This window comes from Canis lupus, chromosome 19, assembly GCF_011100685.1.
Source record: "Canis lupus familiaris isolate Mischka breed German Shepherd chromosome 19, alternate assembly UU_Cfam_GSD_1.0, whole genome shotgun sequence".
NCBI lineage: Eukaryota > Metazoa > Chordata > Mammalia > Carnivora > Canidae > Canis > Canis lupus.
Genome location: NC_049240.1, coordinates 25,364,900 through 25,387,476, shown reverse-complemented (window position 1 = coordinate 25,387,476; position 22,577 = coordinate 25,364,900). Strand labels below are relative to the sequence as shown.

Sequence of the window (22,577 nt, the reverse complement as noted above, 5' to 3'; positions counted from 1 at the left end):
TTCAATAATGAAACTACAGCTTAACAAAAAAGGGAAATATATAACCTAGTCATTTATATTTAAAAACTTAATAAAAAAGAAATTAGTGTGCTAAGAATCCAGATTGAGAGCTTACAACATAAATAGAAAGAAGGAAATATAGAGCAGAGAGTAATCCAATTAAAAACTGACAGTATGTAACATTAATGGGAAGAAATAGTGTTAGAAATAACAAATGCATATACCTGCAGATTTGGACAAAGTAAAAACATTTCATGACTAACTTTATGCTGATAAATTTGAAGACACATCAACTGGACAAATTACTTGAAAGTACAACATAAAAGTCAACACCAGATAAAATAGAAAATGTAAATAATCCTATAAATATTTGATAAATTAAATCAGCAGTTAGATATCTTTCCACAAAGAAAATATAGGCTTCCAATGGTTTGTCCCTATTAGTCCTGCAAGGAACAAATAATCTTAAACAAATATTATGGAGATAGGATAGTGGAAATACTTTACAACTCATTTTATCAGAAAATAAAATTATAGGATCATTTCATGAATCTATGCAAAAAAAGTCAAATAAATATTAGCAAACTGAATCCAAGATGTATGGAAAAAGTAATACAATATGCCAGTAAGAATGCAAGGGGATTTAACATAGAAATCATTTTAGGTAAGTTCTATGTTAACATTTTTAAAGAGAACAAAGAATTTTTGTTTAGTGAAAAAATTCCATTTATGTTTTTAAAATTAATAGCAAACTGAAAAAATTAGGAGTGAATTTTCTGAAGCTGGCACAATATAGTCACAAACACCTTCAAACAAGCATCATACTAAACAAAAAAAATGCTGAAATAATTTTCTTTATGAACAGAAAATGAAAAGCTGCCTATTATCACCATTTCTACTCAACACACACTGGTGATTTACCATGCAATAAGATAAAGAAGTACAAAGAATAAGGACAGAGAGAGAGAGAGAGACACAGACGGCAGGAATGGAATGAAAGAAAGGGAGAAGGGGAGAAAGGAGGAAAAGAAGGAAGAAAGAAAGGGAGGGAAGGAGGGAGGAAAGAGAGAAGGGAGGGAAGGAGGAAACTATAGATAATGTGATTGTTAAAGTAGACAGACAAATTATTAGAATTAAAGATATGTTTAACATAGTAGGATTATTTAAATATATACACAAGAGCAGGAAATATTTTAAAAGTATAATTAAGTAAAATTCTATTTAAATACCTTGAAATTATAAAACTCCTATGATTAAATTTAGCTCAAGATCTTAAGCTTTCTGAAAATTAAATTTTAAAACTATATTAAAATACATAAAAGAAGATCCAAAGAAATGAAAGAATAAACCATTTTCATGGCTCAGAAAATGGCAGTGCTTAAAGATATCAATTATTTCCAAGACAATACACAGTTCAGTGCAAATCCAATTCAAATCTTCAGTTATATTGTGGTCCTCAAGAAGCAGTTTCTAAAATGTATATGGAAGACCAAAGGAGGAAGAATCAGTAAGATACCCCTAAAGAAGAACCCAGTTAAGGTGTCCTACCTCACTTGACCTATTAAAAAGTCATGATAACTATGAACAATGTATGGCACTGGTGCAGGGATGCCTTAGTAAACACACTAAGCAGGAGAGAAAGCCCACACACAGATCTTAATATATGAAAATATGATGTATAACAAGGGGAAAACATGAGCTTTTCAATAATCTTCCCTAAGACAATCAGTTATTCACATAAAGAGAAAACAAAGAAATTGGAGTATTACCTCATATTATACGTAAAAATTAATTCCAGATGCTTTAAAGATGTAAATGTATATATAGTATGAGGCTGTAAACATCTTAGAATACCATATGGAAGACTATCTTTATGACTGCAGGATAGGAATGGATTTTTAAGATTCCAAAAACTCAAATCACAAAGAAAAAAATAAATGTAAACACGTGAAAATAAGAACTCCTCTTCATCATAAGAAACCATTGTAAAAATGTACATAAGCCACAAATTGGGAAACATATTTGCAAGATATATAACTGACAAAGAACTAGAATACAAATTACTTAGAAAACAGCTATAAATCAGCAGGAAAAAAATAATCCAAAAGAGATTGTACTCAGAAATAGTTCGCTCTGCCACAGAGTTACTTACAAAAGAGAAATGTACAGGGGGCGGGGCAAGAAGGCAGAAAAGTAGGGTCCCCGCCAACTTACCTAGATAACTTTCAAATTATCCTGAAAACCTACGAATTCGGATGAGATTTAAAGAGAGAACAGCTGGAATGCTACAGAGAGAAGAGTTCGTGCTTCTAACAAGGTAGAAAGAGGGAAAAAATAAAAATAAAAAAGAATCCAGTGGGGAAGGGGCCCCCACGAGGAGCAGGCTAGGGCCCCGCGGCAAGAGCCTCCAGGACAGGAGAGCCCAGCCCCCGGAGAAGCCGGAACTTTAACAATCTTCCCGGATGGATGGAAAGGCGCTCTCAGGGAACTCAGGCAGTATCCCAGGAGGGGCAGGGGAGCCTCCAGGTTCCCAGGGTCAGTAACAGAGGAACTAAGTGCGCATCAGAGGAGAACGCGACACCCCGCTGGACGAACCCAATAAAGGGCTGGAGCATGCGCCAGGCAGGGCCTTGGGAGCAGCTCAGGCGGTGGCTCCACGCAGAGTGGGCTGCGGAGGCCCCAGGAGGGAGATTCCAGTGGCGCAGGCCCCGAATCCCAGGGCGCCGGGAGACACAGCCCAGGATCCCGCACTCACCCGTGGGACAGGCGGATGTCAGGAAGACGCAGGACAGTGAGGACGCGCCTGCCACGGAGCATGCCTGAGCTGTGCAGCTCAGCGACCCCTTACCCCAGAGCATCCAGGCCAGTGCAGACTGGGAGCTGTGTAGTTATTGCGAGAGCTGACTCCAGGGATGGAGAGCTGGCCACCGCCACTGTTGTTGTTCCTCCTGGTGTCACCCTGTGCCTGGGACAGAGTGGGACCAACAGGGAACAGGGACCTCAAGGGATAAACAGCTCCCACTGAGCCATGCACCTGGCAAGGGGCAGGGCAGCTCCCCCAGGTGCACGCACTGAGAATCAGCACAGCAGCCCCTCCCGCAGAACCAGCTGGAAAGACAGAGGAAGAGCAACTTCTGGACTGAGCAGCACTGGAAATCTCCAGGGGGAGTCGGGGGGTTTACAGTATATAGAACCAGAGGATACCCCTCCTTATTTGTTTTTTTGTTTGTTTGTTTGTTTTTGTTTTTTGTTCTTTGTTCTTATGGATTTTTTTTCCTCTTTTTTTTTTCCTTTTTCCAGTACAACTTGTTTTAAGACACTGCACTGAGGAAAATGACTAGAAAGAACCCACCACAAAAGAAAGAATCAGAAATAGTACTCTCTGCCACAGAGTTACAGAATTTGGATTACAATAGGATGTCAGAAAGACAATTCAGAAGCACACTATAAAGCTACTGGTGGCTCTGGAAAAAAGCATAAAGGAATCAAGAGATGTCATGACTGCAGAATTTATATCTAATCAGGCCGAAATTAAAAATCAATTAAATGAGATGCAATCCAAACTAGAGATGACGGTTAATGAGGTAGAAGAACGAGTGAGTGACATAGAAGACAAGTTGATGGCAAGGAAGGAAGCTGAGGAAAAAAACAGAAAAACAATTAAAAGATCCTGAGGAAATGATAAGGGAAATAAATGACAGCCTCAGAAGGAAAAATCTACATTTAATTGGGGTCCCAGAGGGCACTGAAAGAGACAGAGGAGACAGAGGACCAGAAGGTGTATTTGAACAAATCACAGCTGAGAAATTCTCTAACGTGGGGAGAGAAACAGGCATTCAGATCCAGGAGATAGATTCCCCCGCTAAAATCAATAAAAACCGTTCAACCCTCGCATTTACTAGTGAAACTTGTAAATTCCAAAGATAAAGAGAAGATCCCTAAAGCAGTAAGAGACAAGAGAACCCTAACCTATATGGGGAGAAATATTAGGTTAACAGCAGACCTCTCCACAGAGACCTGGGCAGGCCAGAAAGGGCTGGCAGGATATATTCAGGGTCCTAAATGAGAAGAACATGCAGCCAAGAATACTCTATCCAGCAAGGTTCTCATTCGGAATAGAAGGAGAGATAAAGAGCTTCCAAGATAGGCAGAAACAGAAAGAATATGTGACCACCAAACTGCTTTGCAAGAAATATTAAGGGGGACTCCGTAAAAGAAAGAGGAAGTCCAAAGAAACAGTCCACAAAAACAAGGACTGAATAGGTATTATGATGACACTAAATTCATATCTTTCACTATTAAGTCTGAACATGAATGGGCTTAATGATCCCATCAAAAGGCGCAGGGTTTCGGACGGGATAAAAAAGCAAGACCCATCTATTTTCTGTCTAGAAGAGACTCATTTTAGACCAAATGGGACATTTCAGGACACCTACAGCCTGAAAATAAAAGGTTTTAGAACAATTTGCCATTCAAATGGTCCTCAAAGGATAAGAGATGAAGAGGGACACTATGTCATACTTAAAGGATCTATCCAACAAGAGGACCTGACAATCATGAATATTTATGCCCCTAATGTGGGAGCTGCCAAGTATATCAATCAATTAATAACCAAAGTTAAGACATACTAAGAGAATAATATACTTATACTGTGAGACTTCAACACAGCGCTTTCTGTAAATGAAAGATCTTCTAAGCACAACATCTCCAAAGAAACACAAGAGCTTTAAATGATACACTGGACCAGATGGATTTCACAGATATTTACAGAACTTTACATCCAAATGCAACTGAATACACATTTATCTCAAGTGCACATGGAAATTTCTCCAGAAGAGACCACATAGTGGGTCACAAATCAGGTCTTAACTGATACCAAAAGAATGGGATCATCGCCTTCATATTTTCAGACCATAATGCTTTGAAACTAGAACTAAATCACAATAAGAAGTTTGGAAGGATTTGAAACACGTGGAGGTTAAGGACCATCCTGCTAAAAGATGAAAGGGTCAACCAGGAAATTAAAGAAGAATTTAAAAGATTCATGCAAACTAATGAGAATGAAGATACAATCATTTAAAATCTTTGGGATACAGCAAAAGCAGTCCTGAGAGGGAATTACATTGCAATACAAGCATCCCTCAAAAAACTGGAAAGAACTCAAATACACAAGCTAGCCTTACACCTAAAGGGACTGTAGAGAGAACAGCAAATAAAACCTACACCCAGCAGAAGAAGAGAGTTAATAAAGATTCAAGCAGAACTCAATGAAATAGAGAAAGAAGAACTGTGGAACACATCAACAAAACCAGGAGTTGGCTCCTCGAAAGAATTAATAGGATAGATAAACCATTAGCCAGCCTTATTAAGAAACAAAAGAGAAAAGACAAAAATTAATAAAATCACGAATGAAAAAAAAGATCGCAACCAATACCAAGGTAATACAAACGATTTTTGAAAAAATATTATGAGCAACTATATGCCAATAAATTAGGCAATCTAGAAGAAATGGACGCATTTCTGGAAAACCACAAACTACCAAAACTGGAACAAAAAGAAATAGAAAACCTGAACAGGCCGATAACCAGGGAGGAAATTGAAGCAGCCACCAAAAACCTCCCAAGACACAAAAGTCCAGGGCCAGATGGCTTCCCTGGGGAATTCTATCAAATATTTTAAAAGAAACAGTACCTATTCTACTAAAGCTGTTCCGAAAGATAGAAAGGGATGGAGTACTTCCAAACTCGTTCTATGAGGCCAGCATCACCTTAATTCCAAAACCAGACAAAGACCCCACCAAAAAGGAGAATTATAGACCAACATCCCTGATGAACACAGATGCAAAAATTCTCAACAAGATACTAGCCAATAGGATCCAACAATACATTAAGAAGATTATTCACCATGACCAACTGGGATTTATCCCGGGGATGCAAGGCTGGTTCAGCACTCATAAAGCAATCAACATGATAGATCATATAAACAAGAGAAAAAATAAGAACCATATGATCCTCTCAATAGATGCAGAGAAAGCATTTGACAAATACAGCATCCATTCCTGATCAAAACCCTTCAGAGTATAGGGATAGAGGGAACATTCCTCAGTATCTTAAAATCCATCTACAAAAAGCCCACAGCAAATATCATTCTCAATGGGGAAACACTGGGAGCCTTTCCTCTAAGATCAGGAACAAGACAGGGATGTCCACTCTCACCACTGCTATTCAACATAGTCCTAGAAGTCCTAGCCTCAGCAATCAGGCAGCAAAAAGAAATAAAAGGCATTCAAATTGGCAAAAAAAGAAGTCAAAATCTCCCTCTTTGCAGATGACATGATAATGTACTTAGAAAACCCAAAAGATTCCACCCCAAGATTTCTAGAACTCATACAGCAATTCGGCAGTGTGGCAGGATACAAAATCAATGCCCAGAAGTTAGTGGCATTTCTAATCACTGAGACTGAAGAGAAATTAAGGAATCAATCCCATTTACAATTGCACCCAAAAGCAGAAGATACCTAGGAATAAACCTAACCAAAGAGGTAAAGGATCTATACCCTAAAGACTACAGAACACTTCTGAAGGAAATTGAGGAAGACACAAAGAGATGGAAAAATATTCCATGCTCACGGATTGGAAGATTTAATATTGTGAAAATGTCTATGCTACCCAGGACAATTTACACATTTAAAGCAATCCTTATCAAAATACCATGGACTTTCTTCAGAGAGTTGGAACAAATCATCTTAAGATTTGTGTGGAATCAGAAAAGACCCCAAATAGCCAGGGGAATATCAAAAAAGAAAACCATACCTGGGGGCATCACAATGCCAGATTTCAAGCTGTGCTACAAAGCTGTGATCATCAAGTCAGTGTGGTACTGGCACAAAACCAGACACATAGATCAATGGAACAGAATTGAGGATCCAGAAATGGGCCCTCAACTAATATTTGGCAAAGCAGGAAAGACTATCCACTGGAAAAAGGACAGTCTCTTCAATAAATGGTGCTGGGAAAATTGGACAGCCACGTGCAGAAGAATGAAACTAGACCACTCTCTTTCACCATACACAAAGATAAGCTCAAAATGAATGAAAGATCTAAATGTGACACAAGAACCCATCAAAATCCTAGAGGAGAACACAGGCAACACGCTTTTTGAACTTGGCCGCAACGACTTCTTCCAAGATACATCCATGATGGCAAGGGAAACAAAAGCAAAAATGAATTACTGGGACTTAATGAAGATAAGAAGCTTGTGCACAGCAAAAGAAACAGTCAACAAAACTAAAAGACAACCTACAGAATGGGAGAAGATATTTGCAAATGACGTATCAGATAAAGGGCTAGTTTCCAAGATCTATAAAGAACTTATTAAACTCAACAGCAATGAAACAAACAATCCAATCATGAAATGGGCAAAAGACATGAACAGAAATTTCACAGAGGAAGACACAGACATGGCCAACATGCACATGAGAAAATGTTCCACATAACCTGCCATCAGGGAAATACACATCAAAACCACAATGAGATACAGCCTCACACCAGTGAAAATGGGGAAAATGAACAAAACAGGAAACAACAAATATTGGAGAGGATGTGGAGAAAGGGGAACCCTCTTGCACTGTTGGTGGTAATGCAAACTGGTGTAGCTACTCTGGAAAACTGTGTGGAGGTTCCTCAAAGAGTTAAAAAATAGAACTCCCCTAAGACCCAGCAATTGCACTGCTGGGGATTTACCCCAAAGATACAGATGCAGTGAAACCCCAGGACACCTGCACCCCAATGTTTATAGCAGCAATGTCCACAATAGCCAAACTATGGAAGGAGCCTCGGTGTCCATCGAAACAATGGAATATTACTCAGCCATTAGAAATGACAAATACCCACCATTTGCTTCAATGTGGATGGAACTGGAGGGTATTATGCTGAGTGAAGTAAGTCGGTCGGAGAAGGACAAACTTTGTATGGTCTCATTCATTTGGGGAATATAAAAAATGGAGAAAGGGAATAAAGGGAAAAGGAGAGAAAATGAGTGGGAAATATCAGTGAGGGTGACAGAACATGAGACACTCCTAACTCTGGGAAATGAACAGAGGTAGTGCATAGGGAGGTGGGTGGAGGGAGGGGTGACTGGGTGATGGGCAGTGAGGGGGGCACTTGATGGGATGAGCACTGGGTGTTATGCTATATGTTGGCAAGTTGAACTCCAATAAAAATAAAAAAATAAAAAAATTTAAATTAAAAATATGTGCAAAAGACTTGAAATAATACTTCAGGAAAAAACTCCAATGGCTAATGAAAATATCAAATATCAAAAAATGCTCAACTCATGATTAATCAGGAGAATTCAAATAAAAAAAAAACACAATTAGATGCCTTTTTACACTCATCAGATAGCAGAATTTTCCAAGTCTCACAAAATCAAGTTTTGGCAGGGATGTTCAGAAAAACCTACTGCTGTGGGGTAACAATCTGCTATTATCTAGTAAAATTGAAGTTGTATACTCTCAAGATACAGGCATTCCTTTCCTAGGGTTGAATGGAAGCACTTGTGTACATATGCTTTGGGAAATATCTACAAAATGTTCATCTCAGCACTGTATAATAGCAAAACTCAGAATGAAGCCAAATGCCCAAAGATAGGAGAATGCATAGAGACTGGTACATTGGTACCACATGGTACTGTACAGAGTGGAAATAAATGAACTACAGCCATGAGCATCTGGTGACTCACTCTCAGAAGAGTACACTGTGCAGTATAAAGCAAGCTGCAGATGAATACATATGGTACAATTCCATCTAAGTAAAGCTTAAAATTCACAGCACTAAGCACTATTTTATTTTGAGGGCTGCGTGTCAAAGCTGAGCCAGTCCTGTACTGCACCAATACAGCAGATAAGCTCTAGCAGCGTATGGTGCATGTGCTCCAAAGCATTTTGGGGTGGCACTGCTACAGACACAGCCATAGTCGTTAAAACTGAAGAGATGCAAGAAAAAAGACACATTCTGTGTAGTGGCTACCTCTAGGTAAAGAGTAGATGGAGTTAGAAAGAGATACTCACTGGGCTTCCAGGATCATAGTGATGTTCTGTTTCTTAAACTGTGTGGGGGATATATTGGCATTGATTATATTATTGTTTTATATTTATTACTTATATTCCATAAATATTATTATTTTGTATCTAATATGTAATAAAAGAAAATAAGACCCGAATAGTTGTGGCCTTACACAGACCCCATGATGGTACTTTTTCCGATCCTAATGCGTGTTCTCCAGAATTCTGGATGCCTTCTCTCACTCCATCATGAGTGAACTCTTACTTTCTATGGGTCATGAAAACCAGTGACCCAGAGAAAAGCTATATAGTAAGGACAGGGAAACAAACAGACGCTGACCTCGGTCAAATTCCTGTTGGAGAATTTAATGCCTTGGGATCCTTACTTAACCTCCCTGACTCCAGTTCTCCTCATCTTTAAAATGGACATGATAACATAGAGCATGCAATGCTATGTTGTGGAAGTTGAACCATATAAGCAGATAAAGCATAAATTAGATACAGCATTGTTGGTTAATAATTTGTAGAAACTATTAAAATATTAAATGCCCCTGTCAGTTAACCAGCAAATCAATTACTTTTAATCTATTCTAGAAAAATGCTTTCCAAACTTTCCATAGATTTATATTCAACCTAGGTCATTGGAGCATTGCTTTGGATAAAAAAAGAAAAACAGCTATCAGAATTGTTAAATTATGGTACATGGATACTTGGAAATACATTAATAGTCACTAAAGTGAGTAAGATAGACAATGTCTTGACATAGAAAATCTCTGTGATATATGACTAGGTGAAAAATATCCTCATTCCTATATGAAGAGTGTGAAGTCCAGAAAAGATGTCCCATTTCCCCAGCCAGAAAGGGGGCAGGACAGGAACTGCCATCCATATAACATAATTCCCAAATGAGAATTATTCCTGCTTCAACACACAACTATCCTTAAGAAATCTACAGAGAGCTCAGATTCTACTTCTCCCTCTCCTAGAAGTTTTTTTTTTTTTCCTGTTATTCACAGTTATAACTGAAGGAATGAAAACCTGATCTTTTTAAGGACTTTCTGAAATCTAAAAAATCCACTTGTGAAAGACAAGTTCTGTGAGGTGAGGGCACTTGTGTTAGAGGAAAGATTGGAAAGGAGCTTCTACATTTGGGGCATACCATTTGTTCTTATTCACACATTCACCACCTATTTGTAGGACTAGTTTTTGCCTGAAAAACTGTGTTGGAATGTCACATATGGCATCTCCAAGGTGCTTAAATTAATAAGTTTGTAATTCTCTGGTTGTTCAGTGGTATTTTTCTCTAAAGTGTGATCATAGAAGGGAAGGGAACTTGGGAAGGCACCCAAGCTGGTGCCTTCCTCTGTTGTAGCTCAGTTACACCTGCTTATCTCTCTCTTGACACCATAAAACCCTTGAAGGCAGATTCAAAGAATAATTAGAAGAGTCACTGGGGAAAAAATAGATGTTCATTTGAAGGGGTTTCTTGAACTCCGAGAAGTGGCCGAGGGCAAAAGAACCATCCATTTTGTGTCCCAAAAGCAAAGGTACTCTCAAAATGAAGAGGGCAATTAAGTTCTTGTGTTTTGATGTTTAGCTTTTTAAGAATTTCTTGCAATGGAATGGCCTAATCATTTTCAAAGCTAATTGTGATATTGCCTAAAAATGCCTTTTAACTGGTGCCTTTCCACTGCAAAAGACTAGAATAACCTAGAGGTGTTGATATGTGTTAGTATATATCTGGGCAGCCAGGAGCACAGGTCGAGTCCAAGTCCTCCTGCCAAAGTGGAGGAGGCTGAAAGGGACTGCAAATCCAGGCTGGCAGACTCCTTGCCCAGTGCTCCCTCTCATCCAGAGCTTAAGATCAGAGCACATCTGTGACATGTGAGAGAATGCCTAGTACAAGACTGGGCTCGGGGACAATCCTCCGCTAGCCAATGTGTGGAGGGACTGATTGTTAGTGGTGTAAGGAAATGACAAGCCTTGTGAGTGAGGACACAGGAAGTGGGGCCATCGGTATTATGAGCCAAGTACACACACAAACTCATATAATCCACACATACAATTGCACAGTTTATAGCCTGATTTTGCAGATGAGGAGTGTGAGATTCAGAGCTTAAGGAATTGCCAAGATCTCTCTATCTCTGTGTGATTGGCTTAGAATTTAAATCCACCCAGTGCAATTCTAAAATCCATGTTTTTCTCATAAGTCCTCCTTTCACAGACATTGATGTGGTCAGAGCTGTTCCAAGCCATCATGAATTAAATTTCATCCACAGCATTTTCTGTAAGTTCCAGCTAAGTTTGACAGCTCACCGGATTGAAATCTCACAGTAGATCCCCCAAAACCAGAAGGCTTGGTGGAGGTTAACTGCACCCTGTCACATAGTAGGATTTCATTGCCTGGAAGAGGACAGAGGTTGCTCTTCCACCTCCTCTGCAAGGAGTGCCACCAGGGACATCCAGTACAGATAGCTTCTCCCCATGCTGTTCCTATTAATCCAGGACAGCTTTGTGAGAGGGTTCCAGACTTGCTATTTCTATACCAAGAACTATTCCAGGGGCTTCATAGGATTTAAAGCCCCATGACCCTTCAGGGTAAGCATGGTTATCTCCATTTGACATACGATGAGCCCAAGCCCATGTTCTACATGATGCACAATTGATGTCTATTTTATGCACCTAAAGTTATATGAACGTAAGCTGTGAGCTGATAAAGACCCAAAAATATACAAGGAAAGTTATTGTCCTACTCCTCAAGATGCTGGCCATCACATCAAGGAAAGAAGCAATAATACACTATGCAAGAAAAGTCACAGTTCAGGGTAATGAACTGTCTATGTCACACCAGGCTAGAATGCTTTCCTGGTCAGGAAACACCTCTCCCAGGAAGCCTTCCCAGAAAGCTACAGGTAACAACTACTCTTGTGAGTACTTTTGTCCTCCCAATTCTCTGCACATTTCTGTCTTTGCACATGGCATCAGTTTAGGAAATAATTTGCTTATTTGCCTGTTTTCTCAGTGGACTCAGAACTCACTGAGGGCAGACACTGGGACTTATGCTTTCTGTTCTCCTAAGATCCAGCAAAAAATTGGCACCAGAAAAGAAGTGTTTATTGGTGTGAGATTTGGGTAGTGAGGGCAGGTTTCCGAGGTCTGGCTCGGGCTGCGAGTTCCTTGCTGAGGGAGAGGAAGTGACACAGTGAACATGGTTGTAACCTTATGTCATTGATCTCATTGCAGCTCTGTAGTCCCTAGTGTCTCACTCCTTGTTGCCTAGCCCTACCTATATTTAAGTACTGTATCTCAGCGGTGTGTGGATACAATTTTTAAAAATTACAAAATGCTCCAAAATGGTCAGAAAAGGGTCACTAGACTATGAGCCAAGGGATCAGAGTTTAAACATTACTTCTGTCACTCACATATTCTGAAACAGTGAGGTGACTTCAACACTTCTCTGAGCCTCAGCGTCTCCATCCATATAATGAGAGGGTTGAGCTAGTTGAAACAGAGACCTTTCCAATGTTTAAATTCTATTCACCTGAGAAGAACATTATGCAGAGGCCAGCTAGCCCCCCTGTAGCTGGCAAAGGACAATATTAAGCCTGGACATTAGAGAAAACAGGAGCCTTTTGAATAATGACTTTGCAGATAGGCATTGGGGCATCATAAACCTCCCTTGCCATTTTCCAAGTTATAATTCCACCTCATTGTCACTAACACCCTAGTTTCTGCAGTAATTTCATTTAATTTTATGGCCTGGCTCCTCCAGCCTTCCTAGACAGATAAGCGGGTTTGACAGCGCTGAGGACAACCCTGGGCAATGATTTGCAAGGTTGAGAGCGCTGAACAACCCAGCCAGATCAACAGCATCGGTGGCTGGAGGGAATTAGTTTACCTCTGGAGGCAAGGGCCAGACTGCCTTCCAAGCAAAATGACCAAGTCAGTGTGGTGGAGGCACATGATGTGTTCCTTTAGACGCACATGTGCACGGGCTCATAGGTGATCCTGGGCACAGAGAAGGACAGGTGGGAACCAGTTCCTCCCTGGGAGGGCCTCAAGATGCCCAAAAACAAGAGCAGAAACACGTAGGCAGTGAGTTGGGGATCACTTATTACAGTCATGTGTGGAAAGGCAGATACTCCCATGTCCCTCTCCCTTGGGCATGTTTCTTAACCTTGCTGAGCTCTAGTTTCTCAGTGGTGAAGGGAGGACAATTACAACTGTCACCAGAGCTGTTGTGAATGTGATATTTATGAAGAAGCTCAGTGTTATAGCCAACACAGTATGTAGTGCATATGAGCTGACATCCTCTTGTCCAGGCCAGACTCAGCTCCAGAATTTCAGGTCCAGATTCTAGAAGTTTGATGGCTGAGAAGGCCTCCTGTTGTGAACATTGACATCTATTCAGTGTGTTCATGCTTGTCTGCAAGTTTCCTATGGGCAAACACGGGGTACATCTTATTTTGCTTTGTATCACAAGGGTATAGCAAAGGTCCTGACCAGTAGGGCCTCAGGGCACATTTGAAGAGGCCTGGAGGCAACCCATGGCACCCAACCCAGGGAAGAGGTCACAGAACAACTGCCTCCAAAAAGGCCTGGAGTGGGAAGGAGGATCCTGCATAACCTAAATAAATCCTTCCATGGAGAGTTCTCTGAAGTGATTAAGCACCTACCTGCCTCGCTTTCTGGAAGGGAGTTAACCAGTAGGTCAAGGTTAAACCCACTGAAGGCCAATTCCCAACTGGTCAGGTGAGTTTGAAATGTAAATGTGGGACAGAGGAAAGGGATCCTCACAGGGTCGAGCAGAGCTGTGTCCTGGAGACCAGGAGGCCAGGAGGCCTGGGAATCAGGAGGCCAGGAAGTGAGACTGGAGTCCAGTAGGGTGAATGTTGCATGCAGTGTAGTTAGCAGGGCTGTGACTCCCCAAAGGCCTTAAACTCCACTGGGAATGGTGCTGTGTGTCCAGTGAACAGTTACTGACCTGCTGCCTGCCAGGTATTGTTCTAAGTACTTTGCATGTACTAACTCATTTCAGCCTCCCATAGCCATGAGGCATGTGCTCTCAGTGAACCCACGTTATAGATGGAGGTGCCAGCCACAGAGAAGGTAAGAAACCTACTCGAGGTACACAGCTAGTAAAGAGAAAGAGGAGTTTGATATTAAAGCTTTTCCACTGCAGCATTATTGACATTTGGGAATGGGTCATTTTTTGTTGCTGGGCTTTTCTGTGCATTACAAGATGATTAGCAGCATCCCTGGCTTCCACCAACAGATGCCAACAAGACCTCTTTATGAGTTGTAACAATCAAAAATGTCTCCAGACATTGTCAAATGTCCCATGAAGGACAGAATCAGCCCAAGTGGAGAGCCACTCTCCTAGAAAGTAGCAGAGATCAACAAAAAGACATGATTTCAATATCCAGTTTACTACCTGCTGAGATGGAAACTAGAATTGTTTTTTTTTTTTTTAGAATTTTTTAAAAAGATTTTATTGATTTATTCATGAGAGACACAGAGAGAGGCAGAGACATAGAAAGAAGGAGAAACAGGTTCCTCAAAGGGAGCCCAATGTGGGACTCAATCCCCTGACCGGGATCACGCCCTGAGATGAAGGCAGAGGCTCAACCACTAAGCCACCCTGGTGGCATCCCAAAATGGAAACTAGAACTTGAGGTGAGGGCCCCTGAGAGAACAGGGAGGGGGTCTGAGCTCAATCCGCTGAGTCAACTGGAAGAGTAAGCTGAACTGAGGATGAGGAGGACTCAGCCGGGATAAGAGGGTGGCAAAAGGTGTCCCACACAAAGAGAAAAGGATGTGAGTGGGAGCTGGTGGTGAATCCAATCTGTCTGGAAACTTTTCATAGACGCAGTTGTCCAGAGGTGCCCTGTTCCCATGCCCACAAGGTCAGAAGCTCCAGGGTAGAGTCCTGGGATCTACATTTGAATAAATGCCTTAGGTAGTTTGTGCACAGTCAGCCATCACTGAGATTTGGGAATCATAGGAACTTTTTACGGTTAATGCTTAAAGTGTGAGCAGAGTTTGGACAACCTCAGTAGACCCTGTGAGCAAACTCTCAGTGGCTCAGGATGGAGAGGCATTGGGTGTGTAGATGTAACAATGTCCTACTTCTATTATCTCGATGCAACAAGTTTCTCCTTACTTAAAATCTAGTTGTAACTGGGCTTTCTCACCCAGCCAGACGGCCCTAGCACAGTCTTTGTGTGGTTGAGGGAAAACAGCATAAATTTCAAAGTCAAACAGAACTAAGCTTGAATCTACTCTTTGTAGCTTATCTCCATTGGCTTTTTTGAGACTCAATTTTCTTATCTGTGATATGAGTACAGAAATATATACCTCCTAGGCATTTTACGGCTGGAACTAAATATTTGAAGCATGACAATGTAGTTGTCCTTAAGGCCTTCTGCTGACTGAATCCAGCACCAAGTAGCTATTCAGTACACAGCCCTCCCAATGTTAATGACATTTCTGAGATTTATGCAGACTGCACCCATCAGAGACTTTGAGAAGATTTATTAAAAAACAGAGATGTCCAGATTTGAACCAGGTGCCCAGTGCCTGAGGCTTTTCCTACAAGCTGGTTTCTAGTTTTATCATCACAACTGTGATTTCTAAACCACACCCCAGATCTGCCCCTGCCTGGGTAGAATATGATAGATGAGCTCAGACCTAGATCTCTGCTTTGATGACCAGAGCCAGATGCCCACCCAGGCCCCAAACCCATTTTCCAGGCAGGCTGACCCTCAGAGTTTCTGGTTGAACCTTGAGAGCTCTGACCACCACACTATTCACTTCTTACTTCATTCAATCATTCACTCGTGAGTGTGGGTCTTTCTTCCACCACTACTGAAAATTAAAACCAGTACCTGTATGTGAACATGTGGATACTGCATTTTTATCAGAAGCTTTGAAATCCTTTCACAGCAGGCCTTTTATTCTACACTCAGAAATCCTATAGTGGCTCAGTTTTCTCTGCAATATATCCCAAATCTGCTGGTTGCACCCAAAATCCGTATTTTAACCATGCATTTGCTTCTGGGTTTAAAAAGCTTCACTGCCTTCCCCTACAAATAAAATCATAGCTATCAAGCATAATACATGTAATTTTTTAGCTGTACCTGCAATTTGTGAATGAGTCTATTAAATTGTGAAGGGAAATGCAGCATTTGAGGCAGCCTTGAAAATGATACCATCAGGTGTGCTTTCAATTTTCATCCATTTTGATGACTAAGAAGCAGAATCAAAGAGCTGATCCATTGTCTGTTCCAAACCCAGCAAATCTCTTCTCTCACAGACTTGAGTACAGGGTCTCTAAATAGATGAATGATGGTAGATGGAATTGATCAAGGGCGAATGGTGAGGGGAACAGGGAAGAGATAGTAACATTAACATTGCTGAATAGTTGCACTGAGCCAGACACTGTGTGAAGACTTTGTACATGTGTTAGTTAATACTTCCTGTGGTGTTCTCAGGGGACATTAGGCAATACTTGGAACTATTCTGTGTTGTCATGATTTGTAGGTGGGTGTGTGCTACTGACATTTAACGGATAGGGATGCTCTGCTAAACATCTACACAGGAGGTTTAGTACAGCACAGCTTGCCCCACAACAAAGAATTATCTCATCCAAAATGTCAATAATATCAATATTGAGAAAACCTGGCTTATGAAACACTGCAGTGTCCAGATGGGGAAACTGAGGCCCAGAGATACTAAATCACTTCCCATAGATCAGTAAGTGAAGAAAGTAGGACTAACCTTGAGGTCTGTCTGACCTCACAACTCCATAGTAAAATTGAGGATGTTGGTGTTTAAGTCATGGGGAATTCCCCGCATCTAGCAAAGAGATATTTGCATGGCCGGTTCTTAGCATGTTCTAAAGCTACGACGTTAACCACACACCTAAAGGAAAGCACAAATGAACAAAGGTGCACATACAAGCACAGTATTCAAGTTGAGGAACACAGATTGCACTCCTCTGTTACCAAATTGCTGAGTGGCATTAGTCATATCTCTTAAAGTCTCTAACATTCATTTTTTTAAAGAAAATTAATCACACTAAGGTTATAATTACTGAGAATTACCTAATACGGCTCTGCTTGTATGCAATTCCCCCAGCTAATTAATCAATGTGAACATTTATTAGTCCTATCTAAATTTTGATTTGCACATTGGAAGGAGCCTCACCTTAACCCAGAGGAATGAAAGGTGAATGATGGCATTTCAGGAAGCATAGCAAACTGGCGAAAGAGATACTCCGGAGTGGAGAGTACTACTGTTTTTCCTGGAACTACTGCATCTATCTTAGGACCAAATGAAAACCAGCTTGAAGACAAAACTGATGTAATTAAAGGAGGCAGAAATTTCTATGACAGATATAGACCTTGGGACGTGAGCTTGTCAGTAGCCAATTTCACTGCTGCTTTATGAGGTCTCTATGCCTGCTCTTGGGATAATATGAAGTATTATGCCTGGCTCTGGGCATTCCTCTCCCTCTGATATGGAGATAACAGCCACCAGGCCAAAGGGCTTGGTCTAACTGAGGTGGGGAACAGAAGGCTCTTGAGGTCTTGTGAGTGGTGGACTAATATCATCACTTTATTTTCGAAAGAAATTATTATTTAGAACCTATTTGATGTAAATAACATAAACTCTCTTGGTAGAAAACTCAAAAGAACTGGGGGAAGCTATAAGAAGACAGGCCTACTCAAAGGGAAAACTTCATTTCAGAATTTTGTAAGGAGAAAAAAAAAAGAATCTTGTAAGGAGAAAGTTGGCTGCTATAGTCATTAGTGAGTTTCCCATCACTGGAGAGATTCAAACAGAAGCTCGGTTTTTCTCTTGCCTATTACTCATCAGCTTCTGCTGTTCTTTCTTTCTGCTAATTGAGTAAAAGGGGAGATATGGGACCACTTTTCCCAGGTTCCCTGGTAGTAGCTGGGTGTGGACATCTGATAAGGGGTCACTGAAAGAAAGTAGACCTTTGCCATTTCATTGCAAGTGTCATCCTCTGTATTTGTCCCCCTTCTTGTGATCAGAAACCTGGAGACACTAGGCCCAGATAACCATGAGGATGAGAATGGTGGAATAACAGAGGAAAATTTGTGATTGTTTCAATAGGTGCAGGAAAAAAAAAGAAATTGACCAAACTCAACTTCCATTGCTTAGAAAAAAAAAAAATCAAAAAACTGAATAAAAGAAAACTTCTTTTAAGAACCTGTAAAGCCCTGCAGTTAACTTCATACACAATTGTGAAAAGTTCAATGCTTTCTACATGACATCTGGAGCAAAGCATAGACATTAGTTCTCATCATAACACTTAACATTTTACTGGAGATCCTAGCCAGTGCAATAAAGCAATAAAAAGAAATAAAATCCATATAATTAGAAAGGAAAAAGTAAAACTGCCTTTATTTAGAGACAGCATGATTGTTTATGTAAAAAAAAAAATAGTGAAACCATAAAACAAAAAGTATAAAAAACGTATACACCTGACAAATGTATTTAGCAATATTGTAGGATAAAAGATCATACACAAAAAGAAAAAAGATCATACGCAAAAATAATCTAGTTTCTGTAATTAGCAATAAGCAATGAGAGAAGAAAATTTTTAAACTCCTTTTACAGGAACATTAAAATCAATCAAATACTTAAAAATAAAGTTAATGAAAGATATTTAATCCCTCCACACTGGAAACTGCAAAGCAAACCTAAAAGATATTAAAGACTAAATAAATGGGAGAGATGTACCATATTAAGGGATTTAAAAGCCTCTTTTTTAAAACATTCAATGTTTTTAATTTATTTCCTCTCAAATCGATTAATAGATTTAAAGCAATCCGAATGAAAATCTTACCAGGCTTTTTGGAGGCATTGATTGATAAGTTAATTCTTATATATGTATGAATATGCAAAGAACATAGAATACCCAAAGCATATCAAAAAAGAAGAAATTCAGAGGATTAATATTCTCTGATGTGAAGATTTTCTATTAAAAAGTACTATTCAAGAAAATGTGCTATCTGCATAAGGAACGACAAATGGATCAATGGAACAGAATAGAGAATCAGAAATAAATTCACATTATCTAAGGATATCTGATTTCTACAACAGTGCCAAAAGTTGAAACTGTAATACATTATTAGTGGAATTATAAAATACACAATCAATTTGGGAAAAAAAATTCCAACAATTTCTTACAAAATTAAACATATTCCTGCCTTATGAGCCACCAAATTCTGGTTCTAGCTATACCAATTCCAATGAATTAGATAAGAATCTTCAGATTAGCTTTATTCATAACTTTCAAAAACTAGAAATACTCCACATATCCATTGACAGGATAGTAGAAACATAAAATGTGGTATATTCATGCAATGCATTATTATTCATGAGTAACAATGAATGAGCTACTACTACACAAAAACTACAGATAAATCTCCAAAGCATTATACTGCTTGAAAGAATCTTTACACAAAAGAGAAAATATTCTATTATTTTAGTCATATGAAGTTATAGAATAGAAAAATCTAATCTATATGGGAAAAAAATCAGAAGACTGATTACCTTTAAAAGCCTAGAGATGGGGATGGACTTGAAAGGATCACAAGGGATGTTTATGGTCTATATTTCAATAGGTGTTTGTGTTACACAGGTTATATGTTTATGCATTTACCAACACGCAGTAAATATACACTGAAAATATGTGCATTTCATTGTATATAAATTGCGTTCCAAGAGGAAAAAAAAAACACAAACAAGAGACTGAACTCTAATGATATGCATGCTGAAGCTTTTAGGATGAAGTGTATTATTATCTGCAGTTTACTTTGAATGTACCAAAAACTAAAATGAAATGACCCGGATGGATAAAGGAAAGGGTACATAATTAGACTGTCATAAAGCCACAATAGTAAAATGCAAAGGCAGATCCTCCATGATGGATTTATAAACATTTATTGTAAAGTATTTGCAATGTTTGGGTATTTTAATTTTTAAAACTTTAAAAAAAAATCAAGACTCTGCTACTTCAATGTCCCTCTTTGCTTAGTATCTAGGATAAGGGAAGTTTTCTACGGCTGAATTTTTTTTCCTATTTATCTCCTTATTCCTTTTACTAACAGATGGCCATATACTTCAGGGAAGGTGAGGTCCCTTTTCACCAGAGTGATATTTTATTTATCCAATCCAATGCTTATAATTCTATTCCTCTTATTAGTGATTTAGGACATCTAGCCAAGAATATACAAAGAAAAGCCTCGTGTAGGGCTTCTAGAGAAGTGTTCCATATTCTGAAAGGGGAATTAGGGAAGGAACATTCTTTTTTCTGGCCTCTCAACATTGACATTTGACCTGAAAATCTTGGAGCAGCTGCAGTCATCTTTCAACCATGAAGGGACAAGCTCAAGGTCAAAGGCAACATGCTGCAAAGGCAGAGCAAAGAAAACATAACATGGGTCCATGATGGCATCAAACAAACTGGAACCCTTCTTCTGAAGTTCTTATGAGAGAAGCATAGGAGTTGACTACAGCTGTAGTTGTCCTCTTGCCATGAGGCCATAAGCATGCAAACAAAAAGGAAATGTGCAAACGATGTTAGAACAAAAAGAAAACAAAAAGAGCTTGGCTTTTTAATATCATTATTGAGATGCCTAAAGTCTCACCTGAAGTCCCCTAGACTCCTCTTAAATACACAATAAACTTCTGAGTTAGTTGTGTATTGTGTTACTTGCAGCTGAGAGCATTTTAACTGCACTCAGCCTTGACAACGAAAAGTATATGTATATACCATGAGCATATGACGTCTACATTTATTAATAAAGGTCATTTTGCAGACTGCAATTCTACCAGTAACTTTATTAAAATAGTTCATTGTCACTTAAAGTCATAAGAAAAAGCTTTACAAGGAGGAGGAAGCTGACTGAGGGTCTGAAGGAGGAGTAAAATTTCACAGAATGAAGAAAAGAGAAGTGAGAAAATCTCAAATAGGGGACTTAAGATATTAGGACTTAAAGCTCAGGTGGCCAGTTGCCTTACCTTTACTTCAGAGACAACCGAAAGTGATTTCTCAGGATAGAAGAAATCTCCCCACCAAGCATCTAAGGAGAAAATGCTGTCACTCAATAAAATGGTCACATGGAATGTCCGGCTGGCGGTGGGCGCGACCCTGGGTCTCCGAACGCCGACTACGAGCAGGAGGACGCTGGTGCAGGCGCTGGGGCGTCCGGGGTCCTGGCAGGCAGAAGCACAGCCTCCCCGACCTGCCCTGCCGTAGATTACGGCGCCCTGGAGCCTCACATCAACGCCCAGATCATGCAGCTGCACCACAGCAAGCACCACGCCACCTACGCGAGGAGAAGTATCTGGAGGCGCTGGGGAAGGGTGCCGTTACAGCTCAGATAGCTCTTCAGCCTGGGCTCAAGTTCAATGGAGGAGGTCATAGCAATCATTCCATCTTCTGGACAAACCTGAGCCCTACGGGTGGTGGAGAACCAAAAGGGGAATTGCTGGAAGCATCAAACGTGATTTTGGTTCCTTCGACAAATTTAAGGAGAAGTTGAGCACTGTATCCGGGCGGTGTCCAAGGCTCAGGTTGGGGTTGGCTTGGTTTCAATAAGGAGCAGGGACGCTTGCAGATTGCTGCTTGCTTTAACCAGGATCCCCTGCAAGGAACAACAGGTCTTATTCCAATACTGGGGATCGATGTGTGGGAGCATGCTTATTACCTTCAGTATAAAAATGTCAGACCGGATTATCTAAAAGCTATTTGGAATGTAATCAACTGAGAGAATGTAACCGAGAGATACATGGCTTGCAAAAAGTAAAACATTATCCTTACATTGAGCAAAATAAGGTTTTCACAACTATTTTTGTAGTAGTGCAGAGTACCATAGTATACCAGTAAGCTGCTCTATTGTAGCATTTCTTAATGTAGCTTGTTCAAGCGTTTTATGAACATGATTCAATGCTATGGATTTCTTGTTTTCAAATTTTGTTGTTGGGCAACTGAAAAAAGTAAGTGGTTTGTGTGATATAGTCTTTTCATTGAACATCTTTTTCATAGAGTTCAGATAGCTAGCAGGTTATAATTGCCATCATAAAACCATCAAAAAGATCTCATCCTTGTCCTCTTCAGGCCTCCAGGGAAGCCTTTTGCCTCAGTTCTATTGCACTTGTAGAAAATCTGGTCCTTTGCCCCACTTGTTTAACCATAAAAGATTAAATTTGTTTCCCAAGGGAAATGTTCAGTTTTTCTATTGAAAATTGCTCTTTTTGTAAGTAATCTATGTCTAGTAGTAGTACTTGTAGATATCACCCATGGGCCTTTAATTATTTTTGGTCACATGTTCCATAGGGTTAACACCATTTTGGCTTAAAAAAAATATAACTTGATTGCTAATTGAGAATTGCTTTATTATGAAAAGGAAATGGTTCTGCCTTTGAATGTCTCTGTTGGGAGAAATAAAAAGACTTTTGTGTGAAAAAAAATTAAAAA

General features: G+C 39.9%; 1 pseudogene; it reads left to right on the top strand.

The window, feature by feature from the left end:
- The first annotated feature begins 21,379 nt into the window (after positions 1–21,379).
- On the top strand, positions 21,380–22,196 carry LOC100683571 (annotated as a pseudogene).
- Positions 22,197–22,577: the final 381 nt, after the last annotated feature.